This window comes from Rattus norvegicus, chromosome 16 (genome assembly GCF_021556685.1).
Source record: "Rattus norvegicus strain SHRSP/BbbUtx chromosome 16, alternate assembly SHRSP_T2T, whole genome shotgun sequence".
In the NCBI taxonomy this organism is placed as follows: Eukaryota; Metazoa; Chordata; class Mammalia; order Rodentia; family Muridae; genus Rattus; species Rattus norvegicus.
The window spans coordinates 86,476,825-86,492,430 of record NC_141549.1 but is presented as its reverse complement, the minus strand read 5'-3'; the positions used below and the strand labels follow the sequence as shown (position 1 = coordinate 86,492,430).

Sequence of the window (15,606 nt, the reverse complement as noted above, 5' to 3'; positions counted from 1 at the left end):
GATGTTCCAGGCTGGCCTTTTCGAGAAGTTACTGCCATTTGCATAGGGGAGAGCAGACAGATTTTCTAGCAACCAAGGCCTTCCATCAGTGTAGATCTCTGTGTGATTGAAGATACTTTCTTCTCATGACACGGTAGGAGCTGTGCGGAGCTCAACCTTGTCGTTTTAACTTCCTTAAATTTTTCTGCTTAAAAACATCGCAACCTCCTTACAAACAATGCCTTCCATGGTTTCTATTCCAATGCCCTCAATGCTGCTTAAAAGGCCAGAATGGACAAGCACCATGGGGATTTAGACAGCGACAAATGGTGTCTGTGGTTCCTAACTTTCACAGTAGGCTTCAGCCTCCTGATCAGGCATGGGGACACATGCGCTGGCTCCTTCGAGCTTTTCTGACTAGTCCCACCCAGAGGACTTGACCCAGCAGGCTCTCATGAGCTGGGCCCGGCACGGTGGGATAACAGCTCCATCCAGCCCCCCCTGCAAGCGCCTTCCACAAGCCGCCGACATGTATGTCATTTGAAATCACAGAGCTATAAATGACCAAAGGCCCTTCTGCAACGGTGTCAACCTACCAGGGAAATGCGCTTCCGATCCATGTCGCTCTGCATTTGATCAGAGATGAAAGCGTCCCACTTTGAAATGAAAGTGTGTTAAAGCAGCTGTTTCCTGGAACAAATGAAAGAAGGTGGAGGCTCGTGGAGATCAAGAGAAAGGCAGGGCCAGCCAGGGGCCATCCTGTGGTTTAAGGGAGTCATGAGCTCAGGCTTCTGAGGATGCTTGCTTAAATCTGTGTTGTTTTAAACGGTGAATTCTTCTGCCACCCCAGGACTCTCGGGGAAAAAGAATATGGCTGTCATAGACCATGTACACACCAGGCATCCAGGACCCAAAGAGCAAAGGAAGCAGGTTATACGTTTTCAACCTGTAGACTGAATTCTTGCTGGGCTTCTATAAGGCATGCAGTGCTCCTTACTTTCCTGAACGAGACCTCTTTTCACAGTTCTTTGACCTGTAAACCATTTAGACTCAGAAAATCAATCGCTTGGTATACGAAAGAACTATTCGCTCATCACTACACCATCTATGTCAAGTTCTTGGCCTAAATTCTTATCTGTGCTTTTTAACAAATGTATTAAAAAGAGGAATAGCTTTTGCTCCCGTGTGAGTTTAAAGACAACAGGTTTTTCAAACTCCAAAATGAATTGTTCGGAAGCCCAGAAAGTACGCAACAATCAAAATGCAATCTTTCTTAGGATTATAAATTGATGTATTTACAAGACAATTCCCTAATGGTTTTAGTTGTGTCCCTGAGATAAGAGCAGAAAAGAAGGTCCCTTGAGTGTCCGATGCCTACAGCAATGTTGCTAACCCTTGGGAGCCTGATGAAAAGTCCGGTTTGAGTGCAGCACGCCCCACCCACTCACCCAGAGGTGCATGTGTCTGAACATTTGGTCCTGAGCTGTTGGTGCTATTTTGGGAGGCTATGAATCCTTTCAGAAATGAGCCCTTCCGGGGAAGGTAGGTCACTGGTGTGTGACACTATTCCTAGGGAGACATGGACAAATGTCTCTCTTCCAGAGAGGGCTAGATAGAAAACCAGTGACAAACCCAAAGAAAAATACCACCAGAATTGAACTCAGTGAGCCAATTTGCTCGTTGGGCTTTACTTACAGAGTTATTAGTAGGAAGATCCTTCCAGGATCACAGAGATTGGAAGGCAACCATAACACCCAGCATGAGGGGCAGCTCATGCAAGCTGAACCCCTGAACCTCTCCGTCTGACTCACAGGCAGCTCACAGAAAGAGATCCTTCAGGGGATGCTGGCGCCCCAAGGATGGTTGGGAGGAGACATCAAGGGGTTCTTGGGGGTACTGAGGAGGACACGGGAGGTGGCTTGTGTTAGGTGCCATAAGACAGTATGGTCACAACAGAACGTGGCATCTCACAAGGAAAAGCTGTGACTCAGACATCACCCCTGTGATGGTTTTTCTTCACTGTCCACTTGCCCGGGTAAAGACACCCCGAGTGCAGTAGTGAAGCACATCTTTAAGTGGGTCTGTGAGGGCTTTTCCAGAGAGGGTTAACTGTAGAGGAAAAGCATCCTGATTGTGGGTAGCACCTCCCCATTCCCTCTGCCTCCCATCTGCATAGCTGTGGGACCCTGTGAGCAGCTCTTGGTCACCTGCTGCCCCAACATGGCTATTTCTTCAACCCGTGAGACACAGTACACCCTTCCTGCTTCAAGGCATTTGTCACCAGATATTTGGTTACAGCAACAGGAAAGTCAGGGGACAGGGGACAGGAGAGGGAGCTGGCAATGTTTCCTCTGGGGTGGTTTTCCCACCTTAGGTCCTACTGTGAATAAAAAAAAACGGTTCTGCAGAGAAAGAAAGCAGGGGCCTTCCACTGATGCTTGGGGGTGAGGTGTGACCACAGGGCTCACAGACTGTCTCCAAAATGCCAACATGGAAAGTAACATGCAATCGGATCTTTGTCCTATCTAGCAAGTGTGAGCATGGTGCAGTTTACCACGTCATCAGAACACCAATCTTTTTTTTTTTTTTCTCCTTTAACAAGCAGCATATTCTTCTATTTGGAATTAGAGATTATGTTTTAACTTACTAAGGTATGGGGAGGTGGTCAAGGCAGGGGCCAGAAATGATGTTTAAGAAAGGGGGCATTCCTGAAGCATGCTGCAAAGCCACTTAGGGAGGAGACTATTGGCTTCCTACTCGAGAAGTCCCTTGGGCCCCAAGCGGGCAGCATTAATCAAAGACTTGCACAAACGGACGAGCCGATACCACTGGCGAAGTGCACAGTGCTTCACTGGTCCTAAGGCTCACTTTCCTATACGCCAAACAGGCAGGCTTGGTTTACGAATGACAGGAACCTTAGGGACGAGGGTGGATTTGCACCAACGTGTGATGTGTTGAAACCGTGTGGAGCCGTTGTACAGTGGGGCAGGCTTCAGCATGGCCGAGTGCACTGACGACAAAACGCCATTCCGTTGTAAGTGTGGTGAAGCCACGACTGAACCACAGGCTTTTTAGACGGCATGTGAAGGATGTTGTTAATAATAACGCCATGTGGTTTCCAAGGGAGCCAAGGCAATTCAAGTCGAATTCCCAGAGGAACTAACTCCGGACCGAAGAAAGTAAGTGTTTGTGCGAAGCTAAAGGTAGCATATACAATATTTAAGAATGTATGAACAACAATGCCAACCGACCAGAGCTTCCAGGGACTAAGCCACTACCTAAAGACTATACATGGACTGACCCTGGGCTCCAACCTCATAGGTAGCAATGAATAGCCTAATAAGGACACCAGTGGAAGGGGAAGCCCTTGATCCTGCCAAGACTGAACCCCCAGTGAATGTGATTGTTGGGGTGAGGGCAGTAATGGGGGGAGGATGGGGAGGGGAACACCTATATAGAGGGGAAGGGGGAGGGGTTAGGGGGATGTTGGCCCAGAAACCGGGAAAGGGAATAATAATCAAAATGTAAATAAGAAATACTCAAGTTAATAAAAATATTTAATATTTAAGAATGTAGACTCAGTTTAGATCCTGGTGCACAGAGGGAGGATAAGCTTAGTCCAATATGGTAAGAAAAGTAGGAAGGTTGGTGAGCAATGAGGATGCTAGTTGGGAAACAAATGAGCCAGTGGGCGTGCCAAGAACTTCCAGTCTCTGATTTGCAGCGGCCAGGCTCCGCGCCTATAAGTGTTTGGAACTATGTCGTGCTGGCTCATGACTCTTCGTAGAACGAGGTCCCACAGGGGTTGCGCCAAAGCGGAAACAGGTGGGCCCAGCAAGTGTGTCTCTCTGCATAACTCCTGTCTGAATATAGATCAAGAGTTTTGATGACTTCCGTCTTCTCAAACGATAGATGGCATGAACCAGAACCTCGTACCCAGGAAGGGTCACAGACAGATCAAAGAGCTCAACACGGGTCTCGAATCACGCTCCTCTCACAGTGCTGAATGCTGTGAGTTCAGGGCCGGGGAGTCAACAGGGTCAGTTGTGCGGGGGTGGGGGTGGGGGTGGGGGTGGGGTTGGGAGGACTTGCTGCTCTATTCCTCCCCCTGCAGGTTGGATCTGTGTCTCTTTCTATCTCACAGACACAGAGCCTCCCCTCTGCCTTCATCTTCACAGGACACCACCTTTCTGCATCTATCTATGCGCAAGTTACCCCCCCCTTACATACGGATACCAAGGATGCCAGCCATGCCAGATCAAACTCACCGTAAGGAGCCCGCTCTCACATGGTTTCTTCTCCGAAACCCTGCACGCCCTACAGACTGGAGGTCAGAGCTTCAATGAGGGGAACTTGGGAGGATAATATATAACATAAGTCAGTCCACACTGGAAACATGACGTTAAAAGTAAACTAGATTAACTTATGTCTTCCTGGGATAACACCTCTGCTCCACGTAAGTCAGTTTCCCTTCTTACTTCTGCTTAGAGAAAATGGTGATCGGAACGTGGCATGTGGATTACACGCAGAAAATTTATTCTTTGAGGAACGACAGTGCAGGGGCAACTCTTTCTGGCAGTTGAAGGCCTACCTTGCTCATGAGCTACAGAAGCCGTACAAGACGCAGAGCCAAAGGCCATACGTAGCTCAGCATGGGGGAGCAGAGAGAAGTGCAAGAGTGCTGGAGGGTGATGCCTATGCAAAGAATTAAATGTGTAAACAAGAGGAAAGAGATGGCTCTGCCATACAGACCATTCCAGACGTCTGCTGTAGAGGAACAGAGGGTGAGACTGTCATCGCAGCATCTCCAAAGGACAGGGCAGAAACGAGAAACAGCATATGTCATATAGCTGCAGAGTGGCTCTGCCAGGGATGCTAAGGGTCTGGTATGGTCTTTGATTTCCCTCCCTCCTGGAAGTGAGCTTAATCTTCCTCTGCACTGGGGCAGAGACTGACAACTCGTTGACAGTGTACAGACTATAGAGGGAAGAAAGTGGTGTGATACCTCAATAGGGTGTCCAAATAAGTAGACAGACAGGTGATAGCCAGGCTTATACCAGACATGGGCCACCTGCGCCTTCTTTGCAAACGTGTACAGTATCATCTAATGAAAGCACCAGAGAGTGTCAACATGTGGCTTATTCTATAGAACACCTGCTCTGCTCAGACCTTCATGAATAGAAGGGGAGGTGGTATGGAGGACAGCACCTAAAGCAGGGGGTAGCAAGGCCAGGTCTGGTGGTTAGTTCTGACTGCCAACTTGGCAGGATCTAGAACCTAGAAAGACAACTCTGTGCATATCTTGGGGGAGGAGTTCTAGCCTGGGTTAAGTGGGAGGGAAGACTCAGCTGAAATGTGGGCTGCAGCACTCCATGGGCTGGGGTCTTGGACTGAATAAGGAGGAAGTGAGCTGAGCAGAGGACTCACCATTCCCTGCTTTCTGACCACAGACATATTGTAAGCTCATGTTCTGTGGCCGTGCCTTACTGCCATGGCAGGCTGTACTTCTAACTGAGAGCCAAGACAGACTCTTGTTGAGCTGCGTTTCTCAGGAGTTTGGTCTAAGCAATGAGAAAAGTCATTAATGCAGAAAACGGATACCAAGAAGCAAGGCTCTTGGGTTGAACCTGACCAGTGGTTCCGAGGCCTTTAGAACTGATTTGTAGTGGGAGGGTGGAATGTTTGCAACTTTGGGCTGGAGACACCTAAAATGCTGTGATCAGAGCTTAATCACCAATTTCCTAAAAGTAATCCCTAGGTTTATTTCATTGCTGCCCTTTGGAATTTAACACGTGCTTGATACATAGTAGTCATTAACACATGCCTGGGAGATGGTTCCATGTATAGCATGTTGATTGCACATGTATGGGACCCTGAGTTCAGATGATCAGTCCCTTTACACGATAGTAAAGAAGAGGCTGAGAATTTGAGAGAGAGCAAGGGGAAAGGTCTAAAGGAGAGTTCGGGGCAGGAAATGGAAGGGGGAGATGGTGTAATTATATTATAATCTCAAAAACTAAAGGGAATTATTTTTTAAAGAGTTAGGCATGGTCACAGGCTATATACCCAGCTCTTTAGGAGCAGCTGAAGAAGGATGGCTGGGTCTTGCTGGATGCCCCCTGAGGTTCAACTTGAGACTCTAAGTTGTCAGTGTTAAACAATACACATATTCAAGCAATTGGGTAAGCAGTAGTACCTACCAGGAACCTTAAAGAGTCATGAAGATGGAAAGAAAGACCTATAGAATTGACACATGGAGGATGGAGATAGACCTATAGACTTGACACATGGAGGATGAAGATAGACCTATAGACTTGACACATGGAGGATGGAGATGGACCTATAGACTTGATACATGGAGGGGTGTGGAGTTAGGCCTATGGATATGACACATGGAGGGGTGTGGAGATCGGAAACTTGGAGTCGGTGTAACATCTTAGACAGGATCATGGACATTTATCAGGAACACAGGAACCGAGACCAGGAACTGGGACAGTTGATCTTGTTATATACACATTATTCCTATCATTTGGATAGTAGCCACTTCAAGGAGCACAATCCCTGTACCATCTCCGTAGCTCTTCTGTATAAAGCTAACATTCTTTCCAAGTGAAGTTTCTTCAAAGAAGGATTTATGCCAGAGGGCTAGCATCAATTAGACAGCACTTAAGTTCACTGTGTATCTTCTCTTTCTGATGCATAAACAGCAGCTCCTTTGAGAGGATGAAGCCACATATGCCAGTGGGCAGCGGTTAACAGGGGACACAACACTTTTAGAAACAAACATTGACACTTCTTTTAGTATCAGAATAAAACAAACAAGCTCTGTAGGTGAAGAAAGTATTTTATATGGCACACTCAAGTCTTCATGTTAGGAGCAAGACATTCATGAAATAGTGTTTAATCTTTAAGATGTCAGAAGAGACTCCCCTAAGTCAGAGGGAAGACCTGGAGATTGATGGTCAACTACATGATACTGAGAGTCTCGACATGGTCAGTCATTGTGTGGCAGAAGGCACGTATGTGGACAAATGTGTGCACACTACTCCAAACTTTGTAGGCTCAATCCGTCATATTCATGACTCTGGTTACTCTGGGTAAGTTTTGTTGGAGTTGTCCGGATGTCTTATGTTGCCTGGAAAATACTACTGGTATTTCTTCTTTTATGCTGAGGGGAAAGGATTCTTTTGAGAGAAACTCTGAAACAAGAACCCAGGAAGTTCCCCTAAGTATAAAAAAAAAAAAAAAAAAAAAAAAAAAAAAAACCAAGGTTTTGGGATTAGAAGCTAAGAGATCCAAACACAAGAGAAAATGAGGTGTTTGTATGGGGGAAAAATTAAAGTGTGTTTGTCCTAATAATTCGATGTAAAAATAAGTCGATTTATAAAAACACCTAAAAACCTGTGACTGCTAATGACAAAATTGCAGCTGGAGTTTCTAAGCGTGAGATGAGTCAATGAGCATGGAAAATAGAACTGGGGACATGTGTGACATTAAATTTAAATATCACGGGGCATGGGCACACTGCCAAGAGTCACGGTGGATTAACACTGCTCTTCACATTGGGGCATGTCTTGATGATCAGCAAGGAGAAGGAGAAGGCCTCTCACCTATGAAAGCTACGTCAGAAGACCATAAGGAATTATAGCCAGTGTCCATCACCTGAATGATGTGCACAGGACACTCCTATGTATGAGCTGGTTTCCCGTCCAATGGAGGTAGAGAAGTGGATGGAGCTTTCTAAGTCTAGGTAAACCTGGGCCTGCCTCTTTCTCAGATGGACTACATTCTACCTGGAGCTTAGGGTGAGACAAGACTTACAGGTGGAGTACCATGCTGGGGTCTCAAGGTGTCTAAGGCAATGAAGAATCCCGTCTATGGCCCCACCCATGAAGAACACAGAACCACTCCTAATGAGTTGCACTCATCTAGCCGACAGAACTGTGACACTTAACCACCAGCTTCACAGGATCTGGACTCTCTAGACAGCTAAACCTAGAGCATGTCTGTGAGAACTTTCTAGACTGAGTTAATAATTAAGGTGGGAGCATGCATCCTAAATGTGGGCACACCATTCTACAGAATAGGGTGCTGGCCTGAGTGAAATGGAGAAAATGAGTTCAGCAACAGTGTTTGTTGACTGCTTCCTGACTGGGGAGGCCATGTGACCAACTGCCTTACCCTTTCTACCATGATGGAATCCATCCCTTCTTAAGCCAGGAGCCCAAATAACCCTCCCTCACCCCCCACTCCCTGAGGTTGTTTTTCTTAGATATTTCATCATGAGAACGAGAAAAGTAACATAGTATCATTCTAGATTCAAATGCTGTACTCCATTTGTCCATGGGTCAGAAGTATCACAGAACTCAGTGTTGCTTCAGAGACCATTCTGTGTATGACACTCAGACTAGTGTAACTTCCACCCACCGAGTCTGTATTCCAGACTCAGACCTTGGTGTGCCTCTGAGGCGAGAAAACTTAGCTGAACTCTGGCAAGGCATTGGGCTTAGTTACCATTGTCCTGGGGGTGGACCTGTCTGCAAAGCTGCGATTGAAACATTGTTAAAGCTCTTTGCTATCAGTCTCGCTTAGGGTAACGAGAATTCACAGCAGCTCTGAACCTCCATTTAGCACTTGTGTTCCAGCGGGAAGAGGAAGTGCTTGGCAACCTGCTAATGTTTGACACAGTAACTGAAAGGCGGGAAGAGCTACTGGGGAGAAGAGTCAGCATAGGCTTTGCCTAATAGGAAAGATCACAGGACAAGGAGCAGAAAACCCAGGTTACTTACTCATAACTGGAAAGCATTCGTAATCACAGGCAAGTCACTGCTGAAAATAAGCCTTAAATCAGATTTATGCTTGAGGTCACCTGAGTCTGTTCCACCCTACCCAGAAAATCTCCCCCAAGATGTTATTTCGTATTGCCACATTTATGGAATTGAGTCCCCATAGCTTGCTGGGGCCACAAACAAGTGCCTTACAAGCCATGAGCTGGTGGCTGTACACTGATTCTTCCCCCTCAACTATTTTTCAGAGGGTTCAGTATGCTCAGCAGAGTCTGAGATATCTACAGAGTGGTATCCAGAAAAGGTCAGGAATCAGGACTAGTTTGATTATCTATGGCATTGGTGAGAATTCTGCACTGGCCCCATGAAGGTCACAGCAAACTCTGAGGATATCTGTCATCTGACTCAAGGTTTAAATAAAGTTCCCAAGAGACTTAAGTCTATGCAAGTCACCTGATAGCACGTGGCAACTCACCTCATACTTTCTGACCCTCAACTCTCCTGATCTGATATCGATTCTCATAGCACAGTTTCAGGGCTTTGACCCGCAGACTAACACAGAACCATTATGAAGGGGAAGTCAAGATCTGAATTCTGGCTTCAGCTACAGTGACTGACACACAAGAGCATTTAATAAAAGATACTTGTTGTGGTTTGAGTGGGAAAAGCCCTCTGCACGCTTGCGTGTTTGAACGCTTGGTCCCTGAATAGCAGCACTGTTTGTGGGAAGGTTCTGAAACCTTATGGAGGTAGAGCCTGGCTGGAGAAACACGTCATTTTTGGGTAGACCTTGAGGTTTCATATCCCATCCCCACTCCATGTCTGCTTCCTCTTCACAGTCCATGCAGATATGAGCAAACACACACCTTCAACAGAAGAGCGCCCAACCACCCCTGACCCCATGCCTTCCCAACCATCGCGGACAGTATCATGAAACTTAAAAATAACCCTTATGGAGTGTCTTCTTGCTGGTTATCTCGGGGTCACAGTAATAAAAAGGTCACAAATACTCCACTGACTTCGATGTTTTGTTAACTAGGTGACAACACAATCCCAAAGAGAGCACACCAAAAGAAGACAAGCAAACCCACATGATGAATGGAGAGAAATGTTCTTTAGGACCATGTCAGGCTTCAGCGCCAGTCACAGAGAGATGGGAAAACTCACTTCCACGATGATGCTGACAGTACATCCCTCACAACCCCACAGCCCTCTGTGGAGGAGAACACCGGCTGAGAACAAACGTTAAGTAAAGTAAGATGTCATCGTATGTGCGCACCCAGATGGAGACTTGTGGGAACTAGCCAAAAGCTTGTCAAGACTTTAACATGGCTTGAAAAAAAAAAACTCACCCACCAAATCTCTTAACTACACAGTTTTAAAATAAACTCCGACACTTCTCTTAAACAAGGGCTGTGCCTACAACAGATCTGACGTTCTGTGTATCTTATGCACTGAGCTGCCTGCAGTAAACTTCACCCTTCACCAAATGCCATATTTTTTACCCCAAGGTGAGTTATCCCTGCATTCTTCTGAGAGCATGCCCATGATCTGTGATTTTCTCTGAAGAGAACTTTTCATCTGAATCACTCAGTTCACAGTGGCAAATGTTCTCACAGAGGGGAAACAAGCAAGAACCTGGACTTCATTTGCTTGTCGCCCCCCACACACTTCCCCCCACACACATATTTCAAGTATTCATAACCATTAAAAAAGAAACAATCACTTTCTATTTGTGTGTTGACAACCACACAGGACAAACAAGAAATATTTGTCAGAGTTCTTCAGCTATCCTCATAGGCTCCCAAAAGGAAGCAGACTGCTCCAAACACAATCAAATGACGAATTAGCCCAGAGCTCCTCTGTAAGAAAAATAAATTGTTCTCACTTCCTCAACAGCTACAATGACCTGTGACTAATGGAATCTCTGTGGAAAGAGTCTGGAGTTCCCTCCACAGGGAATGTGTGCGTCTCTGCTGCCAGAGGGGCTTTGTGCAAAGGCTTCCCTTGCCACCGTGAGCGTTCACAGACACCCAGCAATGTGCAAAGATGGGGGAACTTCCACCTCGAATCCCCTGTTGGAGGGGTGTTTGCAGTCAGAATAATGAGGGAGCTCTCCACTCAACAAATAGCTAATGCCTTCCATGACACGTTCACACCTCTCTTCCTCCTTCCCTCCCTTCCCCAAGTTGCTTGTAGCAACTATTTCTGGCATGGTGAAGCATTCACACTAGAAATTTGTTTGAAAAGATCTCAGGAAGGGAGGGAGGGAGGGTGAGGGAAGGAGGAAGGGAGGAAGGGGAGAGGGAGGGAGAAAGGAAGGAGATAAAAGATGGCAGCTACTTTTACCTTTGGGTTTTAAGATCAAATCCACAGATAGAGCATTGCTACATTTTTGTTGTTTTTATAATTTTTTTGTCTATAGAGATGAACTCATTGAAGGAGGAAAGGAACAATTTAAGCAATCAGTTAGCTTCAGAGTAAAATCAGTCAGGAACAGAAGCAAACAAACCCTAGGTCACCACTGTCCCAACCCCAGAGCACATTGCTCACCCTGGCCCAAAGTCTCTTCCCTTTTCTCTGCTGTGTCTTGTGTCCTCTGTGTTCCTTGTGGTATCGCAAGCTCTCCGATGGCCTGAACATCTCAGAAACTATGCATTTGAATCCAGGACCTCCTCCTGCCCCTTCCACCTACGTATAAGACTGACTCTAGTCAGACAAGCCCTCTCCAGAAAAATCTTGCAAACAGTGAGTCTTCTCCCTGGATGGGTTCAGAATCATTCTTGATCTCTTAGAGACAAGTCTGCTATAGTTTGAGTGCAAAATGTGTCTGCCCATAGGCTCTCGCATTTGAACCTCTGATTCCCCATCAGGAGACTTAGGGAGGTTGTGGGACATTTAGGGGGTGATGCATTGCTATGGAAAAACCACTGGGAATGGGTTTAGGCTGTAACTGACCCTACTTTTGGCTCAAGCTTTCAGTTTTCTAGTCTACCAAGATATGATCAAGCACCCTCACATTCCCACTGCCATAGCGGAGAGCCGCTCCCAACACTGTAACACCACCACCACAACTTTTCAGCCACTAAACTGTGAGCCAAGATGAAGCCTTCCTCCCCTAAGTAGACTCTTGCTGCTGTCTCATTTCAGAGACCTTCTCTTAGTAGAGAGATCTTCTCCGGCCTTGCCTCCCTCCTTCCTTCCCTGGGTCCAGCAAGAGGAATGGCTCTCCAAGTCAAGCTGTCTGTGTTCTAAGGAGGGATAAGTATCCTCCAGCATGGCCTCCCCAGGCAGCACGCAAATGCAGCTGCATCCTCAATGCTCTGTGCTGAACAGCTGGGAGGCAGCCAGGAAAACTATCAAACATTAATAATGAATTTGCTTTGTCAGTGGCCTCTTTCTCTTTTCCGCTATTCACGGTCCATCCCCTTAAGTACCAGCAGATAGCTCACAGCATTGCCGAGAGACCTCCAAAAGGAGAAGGATCTAGTGGACTAGAAAGGGAAAGGGTTTTTCAGGCAGATAAAGTGGTGGATGGCAGGGTTGATGAACGTAACCCACCATGAAGAGAGAAGGCCTCACGAGTGATTGTCTGTTGCCTAATGTGCATAAGAGCCTGAGCTGGCCCTCTGAAGGACGGCTGTGTCCCAAGGCGTTCCAGATGCTCTACACTAACGGTACATCCACTGAACACACTTCAAACCACCCCCTCTCCAGGTTCACAAGCGTGAGTGGATAATAGGCCAGAGAGATGCGAAGGCCCCTGAATGTGAGGCAGAGGAGGTGAGAAAGCAGAGTGGGACGCAACAGCAAGACAAAAAGTGAAGAGGAAGAGGACGCAGCAGGCAGGCACTTCTCTGCTTCCTCAGACCTCTCATAGATTTTCACTCGGAAGTCTAGCTGCCACGAGCACACTACGTCACAGGAATAGATAAACACAATATCGGAATTTATTAAACAGTAACGTCACAGGTTCTGCTGATTTGATGACAGCAGTTTGGGATAAGTCCCATCTACCTTGGTAATCTGACTGAGGTAAATTCGGGTATTATTTTTTTAATCCCAATCTTAATTAGTAATGTCCATTAGTGTATATCTCTCTGCGTGTGCCTATGTCTACACATCTATAGGCACATATGTGGTATACAGAACAAATACAGGTTAAAGAGGCTGGCACAGAGTTCACCGGATTCAGAAGTGGCTGAAAACACGTCTATATTGCTAAGATAAGGAGTTGGGAAGTGCTGGGAGGCAGGCAGCTGCTGTTAAAGCTACTGGGGTCAGGTGGGTCCGAGAGCAAAGCTGCTAAGTCAGGCTGAAATGAAAGACTCAGATATCCAGTGACTGAGAAGAAATGGCAGATCTGAGGACAGGCCCTGATGGATGAAGAGCAGTGGACAGACAGTGGAGTGAGTCATTGCCAACACCAGAGATACCAGAGATGGCCAGGGAGTCCACTGCTTCTTGGATCTTGACAGATACACCCAGTGTCAGACGATAGGCTGACGTGAGGCCATGCTACCCCAGTGTTGGGTGTCCATCTCAATGGGGTCCATGTGACACAGCCACATGCTTTCCTCACTTATGTGTATCTGCCAAATTCTTAGCATGGGCTGGGTTCCCTGATGTAATTTTTAAGGTACCCGTGCAACTCAATCTGAAATCATCCCCATCCTTACAGAGGGACTCCCTTTCTGATCCTGGCAATAAATTATTTACATCTGTGCTACAAGGTGGTGCCTGGAAGATTGTGTGTGGTTTCTGGACCCAGTAGGCCATTTCCTTCCCTCTCCACAAAATGGAGTCAAAAACCGCTTGAAAAACAGAGTCTCCTAGGTCAAGACACAGTCTGAGAACCACTGTTTCGTGTCTCGCTGGGAGAAGGTAGCACTCCATCACTTTACAATAGGTCTAGTGCATGGTTGGAAAGGGGCAGGTGGAATCCCAGATCTCTGAGATGTGCTCCAGGCCCCATCTATCCCCATCTTAAATACAAGAGGAGGCCCCGTGACTGAATCCTCAGTGGAGACCATCCTGTGGCTCTGGCTTTATAATGGGCACATCACCCAATTCATCCACTCATGACTGCCTTCCCATTCCACATCCACCCAGTGTCATAAGCTTTACCTGGATGACAATCCTACCCCCTTCCTCCTCCCCCTTCCTCATCTCAATTCATGTGATTACCAGCAGAGAAGACCTGTGCCTAGGTCATGGGTATCACTCCTCCCCACTGAGCACGCTGAATCCTCCCAGCCAAGCTGACAAAGTTACAGCTGCACAGGTCCTCAAAGGACAAATGAGACTTCCACTGACACCCTGGGGTGCAGGTCTTGTTCTCTGATAGCCATGAGTGTGAGTAGGACTTCCCTTTTTTCCTCAAGAAAGTCTGAAGTGAAGTCAAGACTGGCACCAGGAAGGTCACAAAACCACATCTTGATGACACGATTTGTTCTCCAAGTCTAGGATGCATGCAGGTAACTTAACCCATAAATGTGTCCTTAATATGAGATACCAATTTCCCCTGTGTCTTAGTTAAGGTTTTACTGCTGTGAACAGACAGTAACCAAGGCAAGTCTTATAGAGGACAAAATTTAATTGGGGCTGGCTTACAATTCCAGAGATTCAGTCCAATATCATTATGGCAGGAACCATGGCTGCACCTAGACAGGCATGGTGCTGGAAGAGCTGAGTGTTCTACACCTTCATCTGAAGGCTGCTAGCGGAAGACTTGACTTCCAAGCAGTTAGGATGAGGGTATTAAACAACATTAAACCACAAACACTGATAATAAGTATTCTGGAAGGTAGCAAAGTCATGAGTAAGGACAATCAAGCTGTACGATGCTTCTGGTCCACATCCTGAACCATTGCTCCCACCTCAAACCAGCCTAACCCCACCCCACCCCATAACTGACCCTGCCTCCTTAAAATCCCCAATGCCCTCAGAATTCAGGACATTAGAAGCAGTTCCATGTGTAGTACAGACTGGAGGATGAGCCATCGAAGCGTGCCCTCACAAAAATACATTTGCAAGTAAGTGGAAATTGTCATATGGAGCATTGCAACTAAAATAAGGACAAGGTGACGCCAGTGCAAATGTGCCATAGTTCCGATCCCAGGAGGAAGTACTCCAAACCCAGGCCAACCCATGGGAGATCGAGTGGAGCTCACTCTTCTGAGCCCTTCTTCATACTTCTGCTCCCTCGTGTCATCCTCTGTGCATTTTGTGGCTCTGGCTCCATTTGTGGCGCGCAGAAACAGCAGCAGTTGGTACCTTAAATGTGTGTGAATTACATAAAAGGCAATCCTGATTAGAGCTGAAGGTTTTAATTAAATGAGCAATTAGCCTTGAGCATGGATGTTTATACAAAAGGAAAATCAGCTAATTAATTTGGATAATGACTTGCTCCTGTGAACATGAGCCTGCCCGGGGCTTAGTATGGCACTGGGGTGTTTGTAGAACCAGGGGAAGTAACAGCTGGGGTCAGGTTGGGGTCCTGCGAGGAGAAACTCGCATGTGATTACTAAGTGGTCTGGAAGGGACACCCTGGCTTCCCCCAGCCCTTCACCCAGTGCACAGGGTCTCACCAGCTGCCTAGATCTCCACTGTAGACCCAGGACCTCTCCCTCAGGCATATCTGATGCTGGAGCTGTGTAGACTCAGTCACCAAGAGAAAACCACCACTGGGAGGTAAGGTGACTGTGATGGCCACTGTGAATTGACAACCTGACAGAACCTGGAATCACCTGGGGCATGGGCACCTGGACATAGCTGTGGAGATATCTTGTTAGGGTTAATTGAGGTGGGAAGACTTGTCCACTGTGGGTGGGACCATCCC

The 15,606-nt window shown here is 46.8% G+C and overlaps 1 long non-coding RNA gene across 2 annotated transcripts; it reads left to right on the top strand.

Annotated features, from left to right (window-relative positions):
* The first annotated feature begins 2,778 nt into the window (after window positions 1-2,778).
* LOC120097570 (uncharacterized) lies at window positions 2,779-10,672 on the top strand. Of its 2 annotated transcripts, XR_015640516.1 has the most exons (4): window positions 2,779-3,158; window positions 3,892-3,990; window positions 4,158-4,309; window positions 9,805-10,672. It is a non-coding gene; the product is annotated as an uncharacterized LOC120097570 (long non-coding RNA). The 2 variants fall into 2 exon arrangements; XR_015640515.1 differs by lacking the exon at window positions 2,779-3,158 and having other exon boundaries at window positions 3,807-3,990.
* Window positions 10,673-15,606: the final 4,934 nt, after the last annotated feature.